The sequence below is a fragment of the Kryptolebias marmoratus genome, linkage group LG7, assembly GCF_001649575.2.
Source record: "Kryptolebias marmoratus isolate JLee-2015 linkage group LG7, ASM164957v2, whole genome shotgun sequence".
In the NCBI taxonomy this organism is placed as follows: Eukaryota; Metazoa; Chordata; class Actinopteri; order Cyprinodontiformes; family Rivulidae; genus Kryptolebias; species Kryptolebias marmoratus.
The window spans coordinates 15,049,489-15,056,896 of record NC_051436.1 but is presented as its reverse complement, the minus strand read 5'-3'; the positions used below and the strand labels follow the sequence as shown (position 1 = coordinate 15,056,896).

Below are 7,408 nucleotides of genomic sequence, written 5' to 3'. Positions count from 1 at the left end.
CCATCCATCCATCCATTGTCTTCCGCTTATCTGGGGTCGGGTCGCGGGGGTAGCAGCCTAAGCAGGGAGACCCAGACTTCCCTCTCCCCAGCCACTTGGGCCAGCTCCTCCGGGGGAATCCCAAGGCGTTCCTAGGCCAGCCGAGAAACATAGTCCTTCCAGCGTGTCCTGGGTCTTCATCTGGGCTTGTCTGGGCCTCCTCCTGGCAGTCTTTTTACTAATTGGCTTTAAAGGGCTGCAACTAATGACTATTTTCATAGTCAATTAGTCTTTGAATATTGAAACGATTAGTCGACTAATCGGATTTTGAATCACATAATTATATACAACTCCGTGTCTGCTTCCAGATGTCCGATGCGCCTCCTCTTTAAATGCTTGTGCATCACAGAAGTGCTTGCATGATATGTGAGGTCCGCTTTGCAAATGTTGCAGATAAGCTTATTTTTTCCTTTATGGAGAGTGAAATTGCCCCAAACCTTGGATCGTTTAGCCGCGTTGTTTCACCAGTAGCCACCATGACTAAACATGCCACCGAATGCTACTGCGCATGTGTGAAGCTCGCCAGCAATTAAATTCGTCATCAAAGCATTTTTATTGTCGACAATGTTGACTAATCGTTGCAGCCCTAATTGGCTTTTATAATGTATGTGATGGTTTGTGCAGTGCTGAGATGACTTTTAGTGTCATTTTAAAAAAAAAAGCATGCGCCTTTAATCCTTTACAGAACCTGGTAAAGAAACTTTTAGAGCCGTTTCAGTTAAAAACATAGACACCACTCTGTGTTGTAAGCTGTTAAAAGGCTTGTAAAAGAACTTAACTTTTATAAGATTCTTAAATAAAAAGCCAGTCTTTCATTAATTTAATTCAAGTTTTGTTTCAGTTTGATGACATTAAGGGCCAGACTGACACGAAGAAACAGTCACTTCTGCACCCCCGGGTTGCACTTTGCCCATGTGAGGTTTACATTGTTGGCATGCCAGCTTTATATTCTGCTCAGTGGTGAGGCGTAAATAATGCTAAAACGATCAACTGATTTGTACGTAAACACTTTAAATTTGTTATTTGAAGTGGCAAAGGAACAAAGTGCCCCGAAGCCCTTTACAGCAGTGTTGTAACTTATTTTTTTGAAACAGTCAAATTACCACTTTGTCAATGGGTGTTGATGAATTGTCTTCAGTTTATTATGCATGTTGCAACTTGTGCATTTTTCACTTGGTCAGTTTCATAACTGATGAAAACATGATGCGTTTCACAGAAATTCAAATGGGTGTTATTGTGTTGTCTTCTATCTGTATGGTAACATCAATAGGCTGTGTGGTTGTGCTGTTAGTTTATGACACATTTGCGTGTCAGTGTTGCAATAGAGCTTACATAGACTACATTTGCAGCTGCTTCCAATTTTGTGTGGGTGTGCATGAAGTTAGGTTTTTATACCTAGCCTAACCCATAGAGAGAAACTGTTATCCAAGAAGAATGGGGGAAACACGCCATGATGGGAGGAATTCATTCTCCTCAGATTGAACTCATAAATTCAGATTTCTTATATTAGTTGCCCTGGAGTAGTAGGTTAGGTTGTACCATTCCACCAGAGCTTTGGGCCTCTGTAAGATTCGGTGCAGCCTGGGTGGTTTCTTTATTTACCTTCCAAAGTTGGGAGCATGAAATTTGTCCAAAATGTCTTGGTATGCTAAAGCATTAGGAGTTTCCTTTCTTGTAACTAAGCGGCCAAGCCCAACTCCTGAAAAACAACCTCACACCTTAATCCTCGCTCCACCAAACTTTACACTTGGCACAATGCAGTCAGACAAGTACCGTTCTCCTGGCAACCACCAGACCCAGACTCGCCCATCAGATTGCCTGACAGAGAAACGTGATTCGTCCCTCCAGGGAACACGTCTCCACGGCTCTAGAATCCAGTGGTGGAGTGGTGTTTTTTGCACTTGTTGATGGCCATGAAGCTCTCTACACACTGCTGTTGAGCTAATCTGAAGCTAAACATGAAGTTTGGAGCGGCCACTTCCTTCTTAACCAACTCTGATATCATCCACTCAAGTTTGGTGATAATTTCAGCTGGCAGGTTGTATAATCTTACCTTGATGCGCCACAGTATCTACTCCTCAGCATTAGGCTTCAGGGAAATCTAGCTCCGAGGCCTGGAGGCACAGCCCTCCTCGACCAGCCCTGGCAGACTCGTTTTTTTTTTTGTCCGAGGACCTGACATTTATTCATTCATGTCTCCGAGGACACAGAGGTTCTGATAACTCTTCAAACACGTAGCTGTGGGAAGTGATGTAGAGGAGCTCCTGTGAAACAAGCTCTGCTCCATGCACATTCACTGAAAGCCCATTTTTTGTTTCAGTTTGATGACACTGGATGTGGTTGGTGTTAGTGTTGCATAGGATACACAGTATGCCACAGTCCTGTGGGGGTTTGGTGCCGATCCGTAGTCATGACAGCACAGAACATGAACGCGGTGTTCTTTCCACATAATGAGTGTTACGCTAACAGTAGTCCTGTGGTTGGAGAGGAGGAAGCTGCTAGGAGCCTGTGGTTTAGGATGAGAAACAACAGGAAATTACTCGCAGAAAAAAAAGAACATTACACAGAGTGGAAAATATGTCCCTTTCTATTTTAGGATGACTGATTAGTGGAAAGTTGAAAAATTTGCTTTTTTTAAAACCAGAAAGTAAGTGAAAAGTCAGTCACACATTACACATGAGAGTTTATTTTTGTGTATGCTCTAACCATGACAACATCTTTTCACTTAGGAGGAGTCCTTGGATCTGGGTGGGGTGGTTTTTCTTTTTAGGGTCAAAAATGAATAAGAACTGGCTTTCTTGTTTTGTCATTCAACACAAGACTTTCTTGTCATGCTTAGAATGACAAAACAATAAAATCACTAGCACTCACTAATTACATTTTTTTGTTATATTATGAAGCCGAAAGTCATCAGGAAGGTGCAAAAAAGTTTATTAACAACAAAAATGATAATAATTGGGTCATTTCAGAGGAATGTAGACTTGTTTAAGCTCTCTTAAGAGTTAAACATTGGCTGTCATCAACAGGCATGAAGCAAATGTACATTATTTTCCCAAAATAAAAAGGGGAAACATGACTGCAGAGAAACTTTGTCAGACAACAGAACAACCTGAAGTTAGCTTCTGATTCCCAGCATCTAATTTCGCAGTTGGGTAAAGGACAATTTCACACAATTTTTTAGTATTTAGACCACTTTGGATGGGCTGTATTTTAGAATCTAAATACTTTTAGCTAAAGATTGTCTTAAGTATTATGCATTGAATACAAATATGTGGAAACCCAATTTGTGTTTATGAAATCTATATTTTATGTGCAGACGTTTAAAAAAATAGAGTAGTCCTAAATGTGTACCTGACGTCCAGGCCACCTGTGCTTCATTGTCATAAACCATGTTGCCGAGATTTCGACACTGTGGCGCCGTGGCTTAGTTGGTTAAAGCGCCTGTCTAGTAAACAGGAGATCCTGGGTTCGAATCCCAGCGGTGCCTTTTCTGATGGTAATAGCTGACACTGTGATTTTCTTCTGGTTGATTCTCATTTATGCTTACTGTGGACTTAAAAAAACCGTTTTTGCCTTTAAGAGTTTTGTTTTCGTCATCAGCCTTCGCACAGCATCTTTCTCTGAAAGACTAACCTGTTTCTTGGTTTCGCGATTGTTTTCGCGTTGAAAACAAAAATAGGTTGTTCCGAAACAAAGAAAAAACGCTGCGAGCAGGGTTCGAACCTGCGCGGGAAGATCCCATTGGATTTCAAGTCCAACGCCTTAACCACTCGGCCATCGCAGCGCATGTCCAACAAGGCTACAGTAGTCACTATTTGAAAGGAACTAGACTACGATTGTCATTATTTGAAGGGACATGTCTAGTCTGCGCTGTTTGTGTTTGTCGTCGTTATATTGCTCACGTCATTATGACACAGACCGCAAAAGGTAACCGATAGCAACAGCTGTGTATCACATACCTCTGTCTTTCCTGATTTGACAAAACTGAAACCGTTCAAAACCCACGCTGTAATGGCCACACACTCCAGCCACGAGAACCCCTGGCTACAGGCCTTTATTTTCCAAAGTTTTTGTACTATGGAAGTCAAAATGTTTTGAACCAGGTAAAGGTATCGCCAGACTTTTAAAGAAAGCCCCGCCACCTGGTGGCCACTTGTCATTCAATGTGTGGGATGCCTGAAATGCAGACGCTGAATGGCCACGGCCTGCGCTATGCGAGATATTTGACCGCCATCTTGAGAAGATCTACGTGTGTCACTCGGCACTGTTTAGGCACACATGGTTCAAGTATTGTCTTTTATAAATTTTAAAGTTAAAAAAAATATATAAAAATAATAATAACTTCAGTGCTGTACAAAAGTTTTAAATTATTCTATTTTTTTCATACTTTGAGTGAAAAAGCAGACAATATACAAGAAGAAAACTTGATCAAAAATACTTTTACAATCACTCTACAGGAAAGTATGGCTCAAAGAAAGCAAATTTTAGAGAAATGACAAAAATGTATGGTACTGTCCATTGACACCTGCTTGACATGTGTAAATAACAAGACTGTACTAGGTATACTCCATGTTCTTTAGTTCTTTATGCACATTTATTGTATAATGTCTGTATCCATGTGTGGCATTGAGTAAGTCAAGTCAAATTTATTCACACAGCACTTTTCAGCAAGAAGGTGGTTCAAAGTGCTTTACATCATAAAAGCACACAGGCTGGAGATCACTAATTCAACCAAAGTCATAAAAATGACATCATGAAAAAAATAACATCATAAAAACACAGTAATTAGCTTTTACTTTGTGCACCAATAGAGTGATACTCAAAGGTCTTTACAAGATGGCTGCTGTCAGTGGCCATTCCAGTGTTACTCTAGTTCAGTGGGTACGTCAAGTGTTCTCTCATATATGCTGTTACCGTAACATTCCTGAAGGTGGCAGCAGAGGACCTGTTTATCTCTTTAACTGTATACTCCCTGAAAACATTCAAATTTAAAGCTTGAGGTCGGTATTAGTACTTCAAGTTTTCTAACAGTGCGCCATGACACTGCACCCAAACTGTTCTTATTAGCAAAGCATTTAATCAAAACCCATTAAACGCAACTTCTTAAAACTCCTGAGCTGAGCAAATGCAATAATAGACCTTTGGGCACTGAAGTCAACAGTAAAACAGAATTAAAATACAAGTGCATGGCATATTAGTATTAACTAGATAAAACAAGAGTGACACAGGAAATGACAGGAAACCTACCTGTTGAGCCCTAAGCAAGTAGTAGCATCACGAGTACCTTCACACTGCAGGAGGTTTTCTGAATTTCCCGCAATCCAGCCCTGTTCTGATAGGTCATGGAGACAAGAGGGATTATCATCCAGTGTGAAGGAGTCATTCGGTTGAACAGGTGTTGTAAAATCTCATATTTCTGTTTTGCATTGCATTATAGAACCTTGGAGGTGACATTATCTGGACCTGCAGACTTATTCTAGGTCTGTTTGTCCAGCCAGACCCAGTTAGAGAGAGGTGAACAGGAGCTCAGCGTTTCCTGACCTGAAATTAATTAAAAAGTGATGTCACAATAGCTGGACACTGCTGTCATTTTGGTCAGTCACGCACTTGAGAGTTTCTGCGTGCATATTTATGCAACACGCTTATCCTATTTTTTCAACTGTTTTCACTTTTGTCTACAACCAATCTTTTCTATTTGAGCTGTACAGGATATGACACCATAAAGGTCAAACATGTTTACAAATGGTTTATTTTGGTTTTATGTTTTTCCATCGCATAAACTTGGTAATTTAACAGGGTGGGGGATAATCCACTGTAAAGGTATTTATGTTGCACCAATATATGTCACTGTAGGACACTGATTGGATCCTCAAAATGGCAGACCCTTGTATTGCAATCCTTAGCCCCTGAAATGAAGAGGAAGTGGCAGCTGCACCCTCAGAAATAAAACACATTGCACTGTGACATAATGAAACCAAAAACCGTCTTTATTGGAGGAAACCAAATATCTGTCAGTATCTTTACGGGACAGGGACATCCATAAACACACAGACAAACATTCAAAAACATGACTAATTCACTTTGATCATGTTATCTTTTTTACGATTCAAGTGCATTCCCTAGAAGATCCACAGAGTTTAAAGGTTAGTTTTTATTTCACGCATTGCTCTCAGTGTCCTTCAGTTGACTGAACCCATCTGAAACGTTGCAGTTTTATCAGAAAAGATTTATTTCATATTGGCCTGTGTATTGGACACCACACATCTGCATCAAATTTAGAACAAATTAAAGAAGTTCCTGCTAAAGTACTCTGAGCTTTTGTTAAAAAGCTTTGAAAAGACACTACAGCTGCTTGGTTTTCTTTTTGACTCAAGTTCAGAATGAGATGGTGGTGGCAGCATCATGCTGTGGGAATGTTTTTCATCAGCGGAGACTAGAAATCTGGTGAGACTTAAAGGAAAGATGGATGGAGGAAAAAACAGAGAAATTTCTGAGAGGAACTTGGAGTCTTCCAGAGATCTGAGACTGATGTACTGTAAGTCCACCTTCCAGCAGGTCAATGACCCTAAACTCACTGCTGAAGAAACACTCCTCTGGTTTAACGAGAACCAGTTAAAGGTCTTGGATTGGTCCGGTCCAAACTCAGACCTCAGCCCAACTCTCTGGTTTTGTCATGTTTCAGAAAGGCAGACCACTCGAGGAGCTCAGTGGAAACTAAAAGATTTATTAAAACAAAGAAACACAAAACAAAGGCTGTCATGGCAGCAAAACCTTCCAACAGTAAGCTGACACAGAAGGGACCCAGGACAGTGCATGTTAGCAACAATGATCCACTGTCGAGAGGTGGTGACTGACAGAAAATATAAGGTTCTGGGGTTAATGGGAAGAGTAGCTGCAGTTTTGACCAATGAAAGCCATGACAGGTGTAGATGGGCGTGGCAGGCTGACTGGACAAATCCCTGGCTGAGGAAGGAATGAGATAATGGCACAGAGGAGAACACAGGGAAGCAGGAAGGCACAGGGAATAAACAGCAAAAAGAGGTGGTGACTGACAGAAATGTAAGGACTGGGGTTAATGAGAAGAGTAACGCCGCCGAGAAAATATGCCAGAAACAGGAAACAAGATGTTGACCATGCGCTCTAGGTAGACTGTATATACTAATCATATAGAACCACAATTCTGAAAAAGTTGGGATGTTGTGTAAAATTTAAATAAAAACAGAATGCAAGGATTTGTAAATCTCATAAAGCTATTGCAAAAGAAGTGCATCAAATGTTTCCATGTCTGCTTCATCAACATGATACAGATGACCTTTTAGACTGACGTCTTTTCAAAGAACTCTTTTCCATTTGTCACCTTATTTCCTTT

General features: G+C 40.7%; 2 non-coding genes across 2 annotated transcripts; one reads left to right on the top strand and one right to left on the bottom strand.

Moving 5' to 3' along the window:
* Positions 1–3,452: 3,452 nt before the first annotated feature.
* On the top strand, positions 3,453–3,526 carry trnat-agu. The gene has a single exon. It is a non-coding gene; the product is annotated as a tRNA-Thr (tRNA).
* Positions 3,527–3,741: 215 nt separating this feature from the next.
* trnas-uga lies at positions 3,742–3,823 on the bottom strand. The gene has a single exon. It is a non-coding gene; the product is annotated as a tRNA-Ser (tRNA).
* Positions 3,824–7,408: the final 3,585 nt, after the last annotated feature.